The sequence below is a fragment of the Schistocerca gregaria genome, chromosome 7 (genome assembly GCF_023897955.1).
Source record: "Schistocerca gregaria isolate iqSchGreg1 chromosome 7, iqSchGreg1.2, whole genome shotgun sequence".
In the NCBI taxonomy this organism is placed as follows: Eukaryota; Metazoa; Arthropoda; class Insecta; order Orthoptera; family Acrididae; genus Schistocerca; species Schistocerca gregaria.
This window is the reverse complement of record NC_064926.1, coordinates 423823663-423843109: the sequence shown is the minus strand read 5'-3', so window position 1 is coordinate 423843109 and position 19447 is coordinate 423823663.

Below are 19447 nucleotides of genomic sequence, written 5' to 3'. Positions count from 1 at the left end.
ATGAAGCTGGGCTACGGTCCAGCACACCGTTAGGCAGTCTTCCGCTCACGCCCTAACATCGTGCAGCCCGCCTCCAGTGGTGTCGCGACAGGCGTGAATGGAGGGACGAATGGAGACGTGTCGTCTTCAGCGATGAGAGTCGCTTCTGCCTTGGTGCCAATGATGGTCGTATGCGTGTTTGGCGCCGTGCAGGTGAGCGCCACAAACAGGACTGCATACGACCGAGGCACACAGGGCCAACACCCGGCATCATGGTGTGGGGAGCGATCTCCTACACTGGCCGTACACCTCTGGTGATCGTCGAGGGGACACTGAATAGTGCACGGTACATCCAAACCATCATCGAACCCATCGTTCTACCATTCCTAGACCGGCAAGGGAACTTGCTGTTCCAACAGGACAATGCACGTCCGCATGTATCCCGTGCCACACAACGTGCTCTAGAAGGTGTAAGTCAACTACCCTGGCCCACAAGATCTCCGGATCTGTCCCCCATTGAGCAAGTTTGGGACTGGATGAAGCGTCGTCTCACGCGGTCTGCACGTCCAGCACGAACGATGGTCCAACTGACGCGCCAGGTGGAAATGGCATGGCAAGCCGTTTCACAGGACTACATCCAGCATCTCTACGATCGTCTCCATGGGAGAATAGCAGCCTGCATTGCTGCGAAAGGTGGATATACACTGTACTAGTGCCGACATTGTGCATGCTCTGTTGCCTGTGTCTATGTACCTGTGGTTCTGTCAGTGTGATGTATCTGACCCCAGGAATGTGTCAATAAAGTTTCCCCTTCCTGGGACAATGAATTCACGGTGTTCGTATTTCAATTTCCAGGAGTGTACTTGTTCAGTTAATTGGAGGATTGTGTGAGGGTGTACCAAAGGAGAAATGTATGTTCGGTAAATTCATGTCGATGAAGATAAGTGCTTACGGAAATCAGTCGAGACCCATGACGTTCAAGGATTTGCAGAGATTTATACACTGAATAGTATACTTCACCCACTTCAGTCTGGAGTGTGCCGAGGCGACAGTAGAACCTGTAAGACCACGTTCACCGGCTGTATTACAGGAGTACAGTTTTGTCCCAGATGCAAAACGTTCTCAGTTGAGCAGACCAGCGCTACAGAGCCCGAACGGGCGCAGCATTCACCTTGTGCCCGATGCCGGAATGTGTGTCAGGGAGTCCGTGTTGCCGACTCACGCCACGCCTGTGGCCGGCCACTTAAGCTACGGCCTGCATCAGGGCGCCACCGGTTTTACTCTGCTCAAAATGTAATCAGTGTAGGACTGGCCCATGTATCTCATTTGATCCATTGTATTTGGATTTTGAAAGCCTGCAACTGTAGAAACAATAGGTTTGTTTATAAATAAGTAAATATTCTGCTACCAGTCACGATTTTTCTTTATTTTACTTTTCGCACTACGCGTTTCGAGAAATAATTCCCATTTTCAAGAGCGTTTTTTGTGTGGATTAAGACATTTCTTTTGGTGTTGTTTCTTTTGATTTCGCCACTAACTTCACGAAAAGGAATTGATACCCAAAAAATCGCGTGTTTCCTATGTATTGCAGTAAAAGTAAACGACATGAAGCAGACTCACACACACTGACAACGTCGAAAGAAATGGCTTAATACACACAAAAAACGCCCTTGAAAATGGGAATTATTTCTCGAAACGCGTCGTGCGAAAAGTAAAACAAAGAAAAATCGTGATTGGTAGCAGAAGATTTATTTCTTTATAAACAAACCTATTGGCCCATGTATGTTAGAAACGACATGCTTCTTCAATGTCACTGTGCTCAATTTTAAAAATTCTGGAACCATGTTTTACGACTGTAAGGCGATATTTAAGTTCGTATTAACTCTGATTTAGGGTTTTCTGTATCACGTCAAATTTTTGTGTATGTCACATCTGAAGGCTTTCTCTAATATGGAATTCCTTTAAAAGCATTAAAAATACATTATTTATTTCGAAACTTCGCACAGAATCACTACAAACGCCATTTGAGTGTACTGTCACAAAAATACAACGCATCTATGACAATTTAATTTCTCTTCGCTGACTTCAGTGCATTAAGTCCTTCCTGACATGGTGCGAAATTTCTCTTCTTTGATCATTTCTCTTCACCAGCTCAATATCTCTTTAGTATGAAACAGTAGACAGCCATCAGGTTTGCAATCCAGCTTCCCTGGCTTCTCTTTTCCAACTCCTTGATGTTCTGGTGGAACCGTTGTCTTTGTTCTTCACTGACTTCGCCAAGATTCGCAGGGAAAAATATCGGTATTTGAGTGTGTAAAATGAAGCTTTACATTCGTGTTACATCCTAATTTCGTGAAACTTTATAATATTGTTTTAACCGTGGTTTTATAATTTGGGTGCTTTTTGCTGCCCACAAAGTTGTCCTCTACTTCTTTAAACGAAACCCAAGCCCTTCTTTCCATTAGATTCATTGTACTTTCAAATAGTTTTTCAATAAATTTCTGACCTTCGGCCCCACAAATATTCCTTCTTTAATTTTCTCATAAGGTACTTTTGGACATATTGTATTAAGTACAGGAAGTACTCACTAGCCTTTGGAAGTACTTCAGATAACTGTTTCAATAAGCCAATCTCGATATGAAGACCATGTTACAATAATTTGCTTGGCTGGACAATTGTTTCATTTATTATACTATGTGAACCGGGTCGCAGTTTTTTTTTTTTTTTACCCAGTTATTTATGTTTCAATGTTTATCTCTGTTTCGTCTGTCCCACTCAGAAACGAAATACGGCATTTTTGTGTAGCTGTATTGTTGACCAACCAACATGCCAACTGCTTTCAAATCCCCACATATTGTCCAAGAATACTTTTCGTAGTTCACATATCTCAAAACGGCTTTGAGGTTTTTATACGTCTCCTTATCGTGTACTAAATGGGAAACAGATACTGAAGAGAAACAATATTTAGAATTATTTTACGTGGACAATTGCAATAGTTTGCTCCAACATCACATTATCTTTTACACTGAAGAGCCAAAGAAACTGATACACTCTGCCGAACGTCTGTATGGCTCCCGTGAGCACGCAGAAGTGCAGCAACACGACGTGGCATGGACTCGACTAATGTCTGAAGTAGTGCTGGGGAATTGACACCATGACTCCTCCAGGGTTGTCCATAAATCTGTAAGAGTACGAAAGGTAGAGATCTCTTCTGATTAGCACATTGCAAGGCAACCCAGGTATGCTCAGTAAAGTTCATGTCCGGGGAAAGTGGTGGCTAGCGGAAGTGTTTAAATACAGTTGAGTGTTCCTGGAGCCACTCTGTACCAACTGTGGACGTGTGGGTGTCGCATTGTCCTGACGGAACCATCCAAGTCTGTCGGAATGCACATTGGACATGAATGGATGCAGTATGCTTACGCAGATGTCACCTGACAGAGTCGTATCGAGACGTATCAGGAGTTCCATATTAGTCAAACTGCACAGGCCCCACGCAATTACAGAGCCTCCACCTGCTTGAACAGTCCCTTGCTGACATGCACGGTCTATGGATTGTGAGGTTGTCTCCATACCCGTACACGTCCATCCGCTCGATACAATTTGAACCGAGACTCGTCCGTCCAGACACCCTAATTCCAGCCATCAATAATCAAAGACGAGGAGTAAAGCTTTGTGTCGTGAAGTCATCGAGGGTACACGAGTGGGCCTTCGTCTCCTAAAACCGATATCGATGATGTTTCTTTGAATGGTTCGGATCCTAACACTTGTTGATGGCCCAGCATTGAAAATTGCAGCAATTTGCGGAAGGACTGCACTTCTGTCACGCTGAGCGAGTCTGTTGAATCGTCGTTGGTCCTGTTCTTCCAGGATCTTTTTCCGGCCCCAGTGATGTCAGAGATACGATGTTTTATCGGATTCCTGAAATTCACGGTACACTCGTGAAATGGTCATACGGGAGAATCCCCACTCCATCGCTACCTCGGGAGATGCTGTGTCTCATCGCTCGTGCGCCGACTATAACACCACGTTGAAATTCACTTACATCTTGATAACTTGCCACTGTAACAGCAGTAACCGATCTAACAACTGCACGAGACACTTGTTGTCTTATATAGGCGTTGCCGACCGCAGCGCTGTGTTCTGCCTGTTTACATATCTCCGTATTTAAATACGCATGCCTATACCAGTTTCCTTCGTGCGTCAGTGTATAATGAGGGGGAGATTTACATAATAATGAACTTGAATTACTGTTGACCCTGAACTGAAATCGGTGTAAAGGGAATCTGTCAAATGTTTTTTCCCCTTTTTATGTTGCTTCCTTTTTGTTTTCCTCCTAGCCTCTACCTGTACGAATTTATCTAAATGTGAGTTATTTATGAACTTAACAATTACCAACGAAGAGACATATAGGATTGTACTTTTCATTTTTTCTAAGACGACGACTATCTCACTGAGACAACGACTAATTGTAGCCTGCTTGCTAAATTACTTACGAAGCCCCAGTCGTCAATGCGAACATTATTGGCGAGCGTCATACACGTAAAACCCACGGTTGCAGTATAATTGACCAAGTCAGCTACTTGTAAATATTGATATTTTGTGTTACCAATATTTGATTTGAACTGCAACTGCATAACGCGTGCCATAAAAATTGGATTACAGTATTGAGCCAAACAAATTTCCATTATGTAAAGGTACACCTTTCAGGCTAAATTTGGATGAATCTATAAACAGCCTCCGCTAGCTTGGATCGTAAGTGACGTTAATGAAATTCAATAAAACCTCAGTATCATAACAAAAAAATGGTATTCTTCTTTAAAGAAGTTTTTTGCTTTCAGTCTTGACCGAAGCAATTTAGTGGGATCTTGCCAGACTGAAGTAACAAGTTAAATCATTTAGATCTTTCAGAATAAATAATTTTGGTACAGAATCTGCTTCTGACATATAATCGTCACCATCACATTCATTTTCCAACCTGCTCTCCTGTAGATATTCAAGAATTGCGCATGGAATTGGAATATGGAGAGATTCACTATCGTAATTCATCGTAAGGCCGAAGAAATGTGAGGATATTTTATACGATTCCTATTTTTTGGGTTACAGCCTTCAGTGTTAACCATACTAAAGTGACCATCATGTACATGATTTTGGAGCTCCCTCCAAACCATGGGAATTGCAAAAGGCGTTGATTTCCGTTTCCCGTTATTCCATTCTGTCCTTCAACACATGTATGGCAGGGTATTGATCACGAAGCCTTGTACTAAAGTACGCATAGTAGACATTTATCATGAATTTATTAATGTCGTGCCCTTGCTTAGAAGTTACATAGCTATCACAAACATATCAGACTGTTTAAATTATTCTAACACTTGTGGGAACTAATTTCTAGAAAACGACAAACTTCATATAGCAGTACAAATATAACCTCAACGTCAACAAATTAATGTTTCCCGTCTAACAGCCAGATGAGTACGACAAGCCTGGCCAAATAATCCTGAAAGGTCTCTGTTGGATTCCTTTCATGTTAATTTCTTAAATATGATGTCATTTACGGCATACATTCCACTTCTAAATTTACTGTGGTGTTACTGACTATCTGGGAGGAGACTGAGCAGTGAAACGTGTTACTTTTACACATAAACAAGAACGATCTGTCACATTACTACACTGTAAAGCACAGTTTATATGTAATTCATGTCACACAGTCTCATACGGAACCTACATCCGCTTTCTTTTATATACTGTATATGATAAGATACTGTCACTCCCCTTCCCTTCTGTGTGAAAGAATGAATGAGCAAACGTATTTCTAGTTGCATGCTTGATGGTAGCAGACAAGCCTGTCTGCTAGAGAACAGTAGGGCCAACGTTGGAACAGGTAGCTACGCTTTCTAGAAGCAAAGAGGATTCTATTCTTAGTATGGTCCTGTCCATCCCTTGCCATGTTGGTATAGGGAGCTGCCTCTCTGGTCACTTCCGTTTGTATTTGTAAAGCACGCTCGGTAGGAGCCCAGCAGGGCACTCTGTCCGCGGCGACCGTCTGAAGTGGTAAGATCTCCGGCTAAGCGCGTGTCTGCTAAGTCCGTAGGACAATGGATTTCTTAAGTTCAGCCTACCTGAAAATTTAATCACCTTTATTTCAGGTTTAGATCTAAAATATCTAATGTTATCTTAAATTGCAACGCATCGTAATTCGAGTATGAAGTTCAGAATATCTTCCAGTAGTTGCTTTGTCACTACTTTGTGAGTAAAGTGGAACCACATGTTGATAATCCGTAACTCTAACTAAGATCATCAATCTTAAATGCGAATGTGCGTGAGATTATAACGCCTCGTCTTGACAATATTTTTCAATATAGCAACTTTTCTTTATTTTCAAACCACGTGGGGTGTACTTTGTGAGACCAATAGCACGTGCTTATACAGTTGTTTGACCCATCAGATTAATAGTAAGACGACAGTTAACAGTTCGAGGTTTTTTTTTGTAAATTGCGTTTTGATGTAATTTATTTTAATTATCAAAATTATTCTGGAGTTACACTCTTTGTGTAAACCAAGTTGACCACGTGAAGCATGTGGTGTAATCATCAAAGCAGCCCTCAGCTGTTCTTTTCGGGATGGTTTCACAGAGAGTTAGTATGAATTTAGTATACCAGTGTGTGGTAATTACATGACGGACAGGATTGCGCTACGAATGTAACTTCTTTGGGTGAAAATTGAATTGTGGTTAATTTCCTGTTGCATATGTTTCAACGTTCTTTGTGTGTTATTTTATGAATGCAGTGCTGTATGCAGTCTCCCAATCTTGGTTGGCTCCATATTTGATGTGTTCCGTAAGATTACTAACTCACATTTTCACAGTCCTAAATAAGGCACCAGTTTAGCTATGAATTAAGTTTAAAATGCTGAAACTTCACTGATCAATGTTAAAATAAATTTCCAAATATAAACTGATTTATTTCTTTTTATTTAAATTCTCTTTTATATACACTCTTTGGAAATGGAAAAAAGAACACATTGAGACCGGTGTGTCAGACCCATCATACTTGCTCCGGACACTGCGAGAGGGCTGTACAAGCAATGATCACACGCACGGCACAGCGGACACACCAGGAACCGCGGTGTTAGCCGTCGAATGGCGCTAGCTGCGCAGCATTTGTGCATCGCCGCCGTCAGTGTCAGCCAGTTTGCCGTGGCATACAGAGCTCCATCGCAGTCTTTAACACTGGTAGCATGCCGCGACAGTGTGGACGTGAACCGTATGTGCAGTTGACGGACTTTGAGCGAGGGCATATAGTGGGCATGCGGGAGGACGGGTGGACGTACCGCCGAATTGCTCAACACGTGGGGCGTGAGGTCTCCACAGTACATCGATGTTGTCGCCAGTGGTCGGCGGAAGGTGCACGTGCCCGTCGACCTGGGACTGGACCGCAGCAACGCACGGATGCACGCCAAGACCGTAGGATCCTACGCAGTGCCGTAGGGGACCGCACCGCCACTTCCCAGCAAATTAGGGACACTGTTGCTCTTGGGGTATCGGCGAGGACCATTCGCAACAGTCTCCATGAAGCTGGGCTATGGTCCCGCACACCGTTAGGCCGTCTTCCGCTCACGCCCCAACATCGTGCAGCCCGCCTCCAGTGGTGTCGCAACAGGCGTGAATGGAGGGACGAATGGAGACGTGTCGTCTTCAGCGATGAGAGTCGCTTCTGCCTTGGTGCTAATGATGGTCGTATGCGTGTTTGGCGCCGTGCAGGTGAGCGCCACAATCAGGACTGCATACGACCGAGGCACACAGGGCCAACACCCAGCATCATGATGTGAGGAGCGATCTCCTACACTGGCCATACACCTCTGGTGATCGTCGAGGGTACACTGAATAGTGCATGGTACATCCAAACCGTCATCTAACCCATCGTTCTACCATTCCTAGACCGGCAAGGGAACTTGCTGTTCCAACAGGACAATGCACGTCCACATGTATCCTGTGCCACCCAACTTGCTCTAGAAGGTGTAAGTCAACTACCCTGGCCAGCAAGATCTCCGGATCTGTCCCCCATTGAGCATGTTTGGAACTGGATGAAGCGTCGTCTCACGCGGTCTGCACGTCCAGCATGAACGCTGGTCCAACTGAGGCGCCAGGTGGAAATGGCATGGCAAGCCGTTCCACAGGACTACATCCAGCATATCTACGATCATCTCCATGGGAGAATAGCAGCCTGCATTGCTGCGAAAGGTGGATATACACTGTACTAGTGCCGACATTGTGCATGCTCTGTTGCCTGTGTCTATGTGCCTGTGGTTCTGTCAGTGTGATCATGTGATGTATCTGACCCCAGGAATGTGTCAATAAAGTTTCCCCTTCCTGGGACAATGAATTCACGGTGTTCTTATTTCAATTTCCAGGAGTGTATATTACCAGTTGTCGTATGGCTATTAAATAATTATAATTAATGTTAGTGTGGTTGGGAATTTGGTAAGCTAGCCTGGATACCTGGTGAAACAGATGCGCAGTAATGCAAGGTTAACTTCCTCAGATATTGCACAGCTTTTAACCCACTTTTATGGTCTTGAATAGCGGCACCCGCTTGCAGAATAAATTAATGCATTAACGTTACACATGGCGACCCTGTTCTGTGATTCCGCTAGACTCTGGAATCTCTGACACGTTAGATTGCGAGCGTTGTATAACCTTAATTTTTTTTTTCCTTGCAGTGCTCAAACAACTTCTGCGTTGTTTCTGAGCAGAGTTTCAAACGATTTACGGCGTTGTTGAGGGGCGTTATGTTGTTTGTCTTGTTGTTTTGTTTTCTATATTTGTGTGTTTTATATGTGTGTTGTTTTTTTTCTCGCTTGTAAATTGCACTGTTTCAATCAAAGACAAAAATTTGTTTTGCGTGTGAAAAAGTGCGTACTGGGTTGGGTACCTTTCGTGTAACTGTCGTAATTTTTGGGGGATACATTTATTGTGATTAGTGTGTCGCGTACCGTGTATAAATTGAACTAATGCAGACACATAACCAAGCTAAAAGTAGGCGGTCCAACAACTTAAGCAACATGGACCAAGGGGATAATTTGGTTTCGAATATTAACGCGTCGGACGGTTCCGAAAATGCAATGGCGGGGACTCACAGCAGAGCCAGTAATTAATTTGCCTCCTACTAACCAAATTGATTCGCAGAACTCATGAAATCCTTATTGCAACAAAATAAAGAAAACGCAGAGAAATCAAAAAAATCGTTCCGAGAACAAAACGAATCATCTGAAAAATCGATCCGCGAGCTAGGCGAACAAATAGACGAAAAACTAATCCAGCAGACAAATAAAGTCGACAAGTCGATGCAGAGAGTGTCCGATGATATCTCACAAAGAATAAACAATCTGGCAAGTGAAATAAAAAGTGATATTATGAAAGAATTAGGCCGTACATTTGACCAAATCGGTGACCGTCTGCAAGCCTTAGAACAGGGCAAGCGGAGTCGCGATGCGGAATCGAAAGAGAGAGAGGAACAGCTACTTAGGAATTTCCAAGCGCTGAGAGAAGAATGCCAAAGGGAACGCCAGCAAGTACTCTAGTGGGTCCAGGAGGCGGAAACGCATTGTCCCGCGTCCGTTAGCAACACAGGAGCGGACAACTGTCAAGCGATTCACGCACTCGAACAGCAAGTAGAACAATTGAAGCAGGCCGGGGCGGAGGATAACAGACAAATACATGATAAGATTGCGGCATTAGCGGACATCGTAAGCAGTCTGCAAGATCCGGGCAGTCGCAGAGGGTGGGCTTACTGGTAGTTGGGAGCTCCAATGTCAGGCGCGTAATGGGACCCCTTAGGGATATGGCAGCAAGAGAGGGGAAGAAAACCAATGTGTACTCCGTGTGCATACCGGGGGGAGTCATTCCAGATGTGGAAAGGGTCCTTCCGGTTGACATGAAGGGTACAGGGTGCACCCATCTGCAGGTGGTCGCTCATGTCGGCACCAATGATGTGTGTCGCTATGGATCGGAGGAAATCCTCTCTGGCTTCCGGCGGCTATCTGATTTGGTGAAGACTGCCAGTCTCGCTAGCGGGATGAAAGCAGAGCTCACCATCTGCAGCATCGTCGACAGGACTGACTGCGGACCTTTGGTACAGAGCCGAGTGGAGGGTCTGAATCAGAGGCTGAGACGGTTCGGCGACCGTGTGGGCTGCAGATTCCTCGACTTGCGCCATAGGGTGGTGGGGTTTCGGGTTCCGCTGGATAGCTCAGGAGTCCACTACACGCAGCAAGCGGCTACACGGGTAGCAGGGGCTGTGTGGCGTGGACCGGGCGGTTTTTTAGGTTAGATGGCATCGGGAAAGTATAGAAAGGGCAACAGCCTCAAAGGGTGCGGGGCAAAGTCAGGACATGCGGGGACCAAGCAGCAATCGGTATTGTAATTGTAAACTGTCGAAGCTGCATTGGTAAAGTAGCGAAACTTCAAGCGCTGTTAAAAAGCACCGAAGCTGAAATCGTTATAGGTACAGAAAGCTAGCTGAAGCCAGAGATAAATTCAGCCGAAATTTTTACAAAGGCACAGACGGTGTTTAGAAAGGATAGACTGCATGCAACCGGTGGTGGCGTGTTTGTCGCTGTTAGTAGTAGGTTATCCTGTAGTGAAGTAGAAGTGGATAGTTCCTGCGAAATATTATTGGTGGAGGTTACACTCAACAACCGAGCTAGGTTAATAATTGGCTCCTTTTACCGACCTCCCGACTCAGCAGCATTAATGGCAGAACAACTGCGAGAAAATTTGGAATACATTTCACATAAATTTTCTCAGCATATTATAGTCTTAGGTGGAGATTTCAATTTAGCAGATATTATAGTCTTAGGTGGAGATTTCAATTTAGCAGATATAGACTGGGATACTCAGATGTTTAGGGCGGGTGGTAGGGACAGAGCATCGAGTGACATTATACTGAGTGTACTATCCGAAAATTACCTCGAGGAATTAAACAGAGAACTGACTCGTGGAGATAACATCTTGGATCTACTCATAACAAACAGACACGAACTTTTCGAATCTGTGAGTGCAGAACAGGGAATAAGTGATCATAAGGCCGTTGCAGCATCACTGAATATGGAAGTTAATAGGAATATAAAAAAGGGAGGAAGGTTTATCTGTTTAGTAAGAGTAATAGAAGGCAGATTTCAGACTACCTAACAGATCAAAACGAAAATTTCTGTTCCGACACTGACAATGCTGATTGTTTATGGAAAAAGTTTAAGGCAATTGTAAAATGCCTTTCAGACAGGTACGTGCCGAGTAAAACTGTGAGGGACGGGAAAAACCCACCGTGGTTCAACAACAACGTTAGGAAACTACTGCGGAAGCAAAGAGATCTTCACTCCAAGTTTAAACGCAGCCAAAACCTCTCAGACAAACAGAACCTAAGCGATGTCAAAGTTAGCGTAAGGAGGGCTATGCGTGAAGCGTTCAGTGAATTCAAAAGTAAAATTCTAAGTACCGACTTGACAGAAAATCCTAGGAAGTTCTGGTCTTACGTTAAATCAGTAAGTGGCTCGAAACAGCATATCCAGACACTCCGGGATGATGATGGCTTCGAAACAGAGGATGACACGCGTAAAGCTGAAATACTAAACACCTTTTTCCAAAGCTGTTTCACAGAGGAAGACCGCACTGCAGTTCCTTCTCTAAATCCTCGCACAAATGAAAAAATGACTGACATCGAAATAAGTGTCCAAGGAATAGAAAAGCAACTGAAATCACTCAACAGAGGAAAGTCCACTGGACCTGACAGAATACCAATTCGATTGTACACAGAGTACGCGAAGGAACGTGCCCCCCTTCTAACAGCCGTGTACCGCAAGTCTCTAGAGGAATGGAAGGTTCCAAATGATTGGAAAAGAGCAGAGGTAGTCCCAGTCTTCTAACAGGTTCTTCGAGCGTATGCGCAAAACTATAGACCTATATCTCTGACGTCGATCTGTTGTAGAATTTTATAACATGTTTTTTGCTCGAGTATCATGTCGTTTTTGGAAACCCAGAATCTACTCTGTAGGAATCAACACGGATTCCGGAAACAGCGATCGCGTGAGACCCAACGCGCTTTATTTGTTCATGAGACCCAGAAATTATTAGATACAGGCTCCCAGGTAGATGCTATTTTCCTAGACTTCCGGAAGGCGTTCGATACAGTTCCGCACTGTCGACTCATAAACAAAGTAAGAGCCTACGGAATATCAGACCAGCTGTGTGGTTGGATTGAAGAGTTCGTAGCAAACAGAACACAGCATGTTGTTATCAATGGCGAGACGTCTACAGACGTTAAAGTAAACTCTGGTGTGCCACAGGGGAGTGTTATGGGACCATTGCTTTTCACAATATATATAAATGACCTAGTAGATAGTGTCGGAAGTTCCATGTGGCTTTTCGCGGATGATGCTGTAGTATACAGAGAAGTTGCAGAATTAGAAAATTGCAGCGAAATGCAGGAAGATCTGCAGCGGATGGGCACTTGGTGTAGGGAGTGCCAACTGACCCTTAACATAGACAAATGTAATGTATTGCGAATACATAGAAAGAAGGATCCTTTATTGTACGCTTATATGATAGCGGAACAAACACTGGTAGCAGTTACTTCTGTTAAATATCTGGGAGTATGCGTGCGGAACGATTTGAAATGGAATGATCATATAAAATTAATTGTTGGTAAGGCGGGTATCAGGTTGAGATTCATTGGGAGAGTCCTTAGAAAATGTAGTCCATCAACAAAGGAGGTGGCTTACAAAACACTCGTTCGACCTATACTTAAGTATTGCTCATCAGTGTGGGATCCGTACCAGATCGGGTTGACGGAGGAGATAGAGAAGATCCAAAGAAGAGCGGCGCGTTTCGTCACAGGGTTATTTGCTAACCGTGATAGCGTTACGGAGATGTTTAGCAAACTCAAGTGGCAGACTCTGCAAGAGAGGCGCTCTGCATCGCGGTGTAGCTTGCTCGCCAGGATTCGAGAGGGTGCGTTTCTGGATGAGGTATCGAATATACTGCTTCCCCTTACTTATACCTCCCGTGGAGATCACGAATGTAAAATTAGAGAGATTCGAGCGCGCACGGAGGCTTTCAGACAGTCGTTCTTCCCGCGAACCATACGCGACTGGAACAGAAAAGGGAGGTAATGACAGTGGCACGTAAAGTGCCCTCCGCCACACACCGTTGGGTAGCTTGCCGAGTATGAATGTAGATGTAGATGTAGATGTAGAGCGATAACAATACTGCACAGGTAGCGGTCGCAGAGACCGAAGAAGTGCGTACGCTTCTTAGATTTCAGAAGGAACAGTTCGAAGTGAACAGGCGGCACAAAGCTGTAACAGGCGAATTACAAGAACGCGTGGCGCATCTGGAAATCGCCAATAGCACTAAAAATAGCCGTACGAACAGTGCAGAGAGGGACTCCGGCCACGAGAGAGTTTTTGACGACAGGGAAGAATGTATTTTGAGGGGCAGACATGAGAAAAATAGAAACATTCAAGGGTCTCGCCGGGAGGAAATGCGGGGATTTGATTTCAAACATTTCCTTACGGCGAGAAAGTTTGAGATATTTCGAAATTCGCAAAAAGGAATACATAAACGAGCATGGCTCGAGCAATTTGAATTCTGTCTCCCCCCCTCCACTGGGCAAGTTCACATAAGACAGAACATATGTGTGACTATTTGGAAGGCGAACCGGCGAGTCGCATGAGGTCGGGAGCGCGTCACTGCAACTCCACTCGGGAGTTTCGACAAGCCGTTCTCTCCGCCTATTGGTCAGAAGCGGCACAAGATAGGGTCAAGCATGGCATAATTATGCTGCCAAATTTGAACCAGTCTGGTTTCGGCAGCCCAGCATGCCTATCCGACCACATGCTGCAGCCAAATCAATTTTTATACGATACATACAGGCCTGCGGAACTAATTAGGATATGCATCACCAAATTGCCGATGCACTTGCGCCACGTCATTCTTGTTGGACGATGGAAAGAGGACGTGGAAACGTTTAAGACACTTCTCCAAGAGTTGGAACATAATACAGCAGAATGCCCGCCTAATCAGTCACAAAGTTATTACGGGGAACAGCAGCGCGATCGCAGTCGTGGCCGTAGTACTAATCAACGGCGTGACTGGTCGTCGCGACGCGAAAGAACAATAATCGGGACCGGCCGTATAGTAACTGGGGTAACATTTGCAAGCACAGGTGGAACAACGGAAATGATCGAAGACGTGGACAAGATCGTGAACGCAACAGGTACGGCAACCAGAATCGATACTACGATAAACACGGTGGGAATAGGACTGTAGGCGGAGCACCACATGATGTTTAAATTCGGCCGGCTAACCCTAGACATAATCCAGCAAATGGAAATGAACAAAACCGGCAATGACAAATGATCAGCGCAGAAGCCCCCAATCGGAACAAATGGGTGACATGGCAAATGAGCATATATGGTGTGTAGAGAGGAGAATGAATTGATTAGTTTGCATTTGTGACATATGCATTTTAAATAACATGTTGGTAAAAATAATGATAAAGATGTTTCTATGTGATTGATTGAAGTGATGTTTATGGTTTTTTTGTGTAAAATGAAAAGAGTCGTTCCTTGGAAAGCAAGATCTGTGTTGAATTAATGCATAAACTCAGGGGAATATCCGATCTGAGGGTATTATGGGTCTGGCAAACCCAGGTCCCCAGCTGTTAGTAGCCTTGTTTCCGATTTTCTGCTTTCAGTGCTACTATCTATTACTATTCTCTCTTTTTATAGTATGTGTGCTGTATGGATATTTTAAGATAGGAGAACTGTGAGAAAGGAATGAGTAAGTTTGGAATATTGAAAACAGGACGCAGTAATGCGATTGTTTAACCATTGGTTCCCAATATGCGATGATATGTTAATATTGATGATATATGTCTTTTTTGTTCTTTATAGCTGAGTATGTAAAGTGCTGTCTGTGGATTTCGTCACTATATTGATTCCCTTCAAGGTGAAAGAAGAATTGTGTTTTGTGTAATTTACGTGGCCCTGAAATATTATTGTGGTAGTCAAATACGAGCAGTTTTTCAGCGAATGGAGAATGGAACAGAAATATGGATCCTTTCTATAGGCTTCATTGATGTTGAGCCAGAGCCTGAAAAATTATTCTGCGTTAACACTTGTCCTAGAAAAGCGACGTTTATGTGTTTTGCTGTTACTGTGAGCATTACAGCTTACTGTTTTCGCTGATGCGGGATGCACTGCAGCCTATATGAGTTGAACTGAAGAAATTTCTCTCTTGAAGGTAGAGGAAGATTAAATAATTTTGATTATGGGACCGAAGGAAAGCTTGGTTTAATGTAATAAGGAGGACGCAAACCATTTGTCATTTAAACTGCAGGAGGATTCGGATCTATTGTGTCAGTTGTAAGTTCAATAGAATGTTAAGCTGAAACTGTTTTACAGAATAGAGGTGACCACAATTTTGACATTCATGAGAAATGAATCCAGAATGATCACCACAGGCGAAATAACTGATTTGGAAGCAAAAGGTAACTTATAGAAGAAACGAAATGGGTAAGAAAATGTAGTATAACTTGTATAATGAAAATATTTTTACCCTTCTCAGAGTCATCTGCATGATTAATTCTTGTGATAACGTAATTTTAGATGAAATTGTCTTACTGTTTTATGTATAAACATATGAGAATGATAGATGTATAATTGCGAGTCTCCTATCAGGTGTGTCAACTGGTATAAATGTTTTTGCGTGTAAATAACCACTGTTATTTTTAATATGTACGTTTAAGGAAAGTTTCTCCATATTTATCATGTGATATGACATATGCCATAAGCGTCAAGAAAAGGACGAATTAGAACAATGTTGTAGTGGTGCTGAAGTAGCACTGAAGTAGCTTGTTGGATTAACTAGTAGCGGATTGAAGTAGAATTTTGAGTAATACATGTTTATGGGTAGTTAGTTCGTAGTATAGGAAACAGGTGTGCATGTGTGTGTGTCTAAATAACATGTGAACCCTATGCTGTCCTGACCTATACTTCCACATGACATAATCCTATTCATTTTAGTGAATTAATAAGTAGCATTTGATTTTTTAAAACGCAAGTGAACGACATTAGTTATGTGGATTTAGATATTATATTGACAGTTCATTTAATTTTTATTTTTATACTGTCAAATCATTTCACTTTTATTTTTTTTTATATTGTCAAGTCATTGAACTTTTATTTTTATGTTGTCGATTCACCTAACTTTTTTATTTAAAAAAAATTAAGTCTCACTTTTGTTCTTAAAAATTGTGAAAGACAATACTAAGTGGTATTATGTATGACGTTTTTTATTCACATAACTATGATGAACAATTTCTATGAATGCAGTTGAGAACGTGAAAGCGAACCGGCTAAACGATTACGAGACAGTGGGAGCAGCGAGGAGGAGGGATAGTTGTAAACTGGCGGGTTTCCCAGCAGGACGCACTGTCAACCGGGCCACTTCGGGAGCGCGCTCGACAACAAAAGAAAGGTACGGGGCAAACACTTTCCCTTGCACTCGGAGCTAATGGCCGGCTGCACCAGTGTGACCCTCCGTGGAGACGATGACCTATGATGGCCGAGCGGTCCACCACGTGGAAATCCATCTGCTGGCAACGCACGACACGCACGCGACCGTGACGAGACGGCCGCGGTGAGACAACTGAAGACAGGGGATAAAGGGGCGTGGAGCCTGTTGACAGGTACTGTCCAGAGAAAATGGCAGACGTCAACGACGATTATCAACATTTCTTGGCGGAAGCCTATTGGCAAGCGACAGTAAATCATGGTTCGGTGTCCTCTGGTTGCTAAGGGTGGCACAAAGAAGAGCCATTAAGTGTCATCCTTGCCCAGGAATATCAAACTGGCGTGTCAAACAAGGATACCGTACGAATTTGACAACACAAACATGGAACCAAATCGAGATGTATATGATACGGGCCACCAAGAGAAACTTCATGAGAGGGCAGAGATGACGGGATTGCACGCAACAGATGGACAAAAATCCCTACTGACAGCTGCGGCGACGACCCCCACCCCCCCACCCCCGGCCCCCCTCTTATATTGTGCCTCGGAACAGCGGAACTACTGAGTGTGACAGTGAACAGTGATTATACCGTTCTTAGTCCAATGCATATACGTGTGTTCTTTCAGAGGAACTTTAATTGTGTATTTTGCAGGGGTTCGAGTTATTGGTGTTTTTTTATTAGACTGACTCTTGTATTTTTCAGGTGTTTTATTTATTGGTGTTTTTTTTTAGACATTGACTACTGTACTTTCAGAGCTGTTTTATTTCTCAATGTTTGTTTTTGTGTGTTGTATTAGATTTGTGATATTTTGTTTCGTAAATTCATTCCTGTGGCATTGCTTCGTTTATCAGTCAGATAGCTACTCGTGCTCATTGGACAGTGATCGATTAGCCTTTGCATGGGGCATATTTATAGTGAGGAACCCCTTAAGGGTAACAATCATATAATTAATTGTAGTTTCAGTATAATGACACAGTTGTTTGCCAACTAACTGAATTATTTATTAAATTAGTGCCACAAAGTTATTTTAATTCTACAAATTATTAGTTTTATGAGATATGGAATTTTTTTGCGGTAACCACCTTGTAAAATATGTTTTTTTTTGGATTGGGCAATGTAATGTTCTGCTTTATAATACTGATGTTATTTTCATGTTCTTTTTTAATTGCTGTGGCACCTTTGCTATTTTCATAAATTTTACTTTATAATAAACACTCATAAAATTTTCCTGTGATCAGTTGGCTCTTCCAATGAGCAAATACTGGTGATCTTCATAAGGGTAACAACTAGAAATTGTTTTCATATTAATGACACAGTAACCATTGCTTTTACTTGCTGACCGAATTAGGTCTACACTATCTTTTAAATAGGTGTCACAGATTGTTATTTTCTCTTTGAAATTGGAAGATTCTAAAGATGTGTTGAAATTACTGTGTTTTAGCAAGTATCTAGTGACCTTTTGCCTTTTCATTACATTTTTATTTTAAGTTGGGTGTGAGAAGCCTGCTTGGTAATGTCCTAGCATGGCCATAAAATTCCCTGCACAGTCTTTTCCCGGAGCGTTGATTTCCATTTCCCACTATTCCATTCTGTCCCTCAACACATGTATGGCAGGCTCTTGATCACGAAGCCTTGTACTAAAGTATACATAGTAGAAATTTTTCATAAAATTATTAATGTCGTGCCCTTGCTTAGAAGTTACATAGCTATTACAAACATATCAGACTGTTTCACTTATTCTAACACTTGTGGGAACTAATTTCTAGAAAGCGTCAAACTGCATTTAGCAGCACAAATATAACCTCACAGTTGCATGTCAACAAATTAATGTTTCCCGTCTAACAGCCAGATGAGTACGACAAGCCTGGCCAAATAATCCTGAAAGGTCTCTGTTGGATTCCTTTCATGTTAATTTCTTAAATATGTTGTCATTTACGGCATACATTCCACTTCTAAATTTACTGTGGTGTTTCTGACTATCTGGGAGGAGAATGAGCAGTGAAACGTGTTACTTTTACACATAAACAAGAACGATCTGTCACACTACTACACTTTAAAACACAATTTATATGTAATTCATGTCACACAGTCTCATACGGAACCTTCATCCGCTTTCTTTTATATACTGTATATGATAAGATACTGTCACTCCCCTTCCCTTCTGTGTGAATGAATGAATGAGCAAATGTATTTCTAGTTGCATGCTTGATGGTAGCAGACAAGCCTGTCTGCTAGAGAACAGTAGGACCAACGTCGGAACAGGTAGCTACGCTTTCTAGAAGCAAAGAGGTTTCTATTCTTAGTATGGTCCTGTCCGTCCCTTGGCATGTTGGTATAGGGAGCTGCCTCTCTGGTCACTTCCGTTTGTATTTGTGAAGCACGCTCGGTAGGAGCCCAGCAGGGCAGTCTGTCCGTGGCGAGCGTCTGAAGTGGTAAGATCTCCGGCTAAGCGCGTGTCTGCTAAGTCCGTAGGACAATGGATTTCTTAAGTTCAGCCTAACTGAAAATTTAATCACCTTTATTTCAGGTTTAGCTCTAACATACCTAATGTTATCTTAAATTGCAACGCGGTGTGATTCGAGTGTGAAGTTCAGAATATATTCCGGTAGTTGCTTTGTCACTACTTTGTACGTAAAGTGGAACCACGTGTCGATCAGTAACTCTAACTAAGATCATCAATCTTAAATGCGAATGAGCGTGAGATTATAACGTTTCGTCGTGACAATATTTTTCAATATAGCAACTTTTCTTTATGTTCAACCCACGTGGGGCGTAATTTGTGAGACCAGTACCACGTGCTTATAGAATTGTTTGACCCATCAGGTTAATAGTAAGACGTTAGTAACCAGTTCGAGGTTTTTCTTTTGTAAATTGCTTTTAGATCTAATTTATTTTAATTA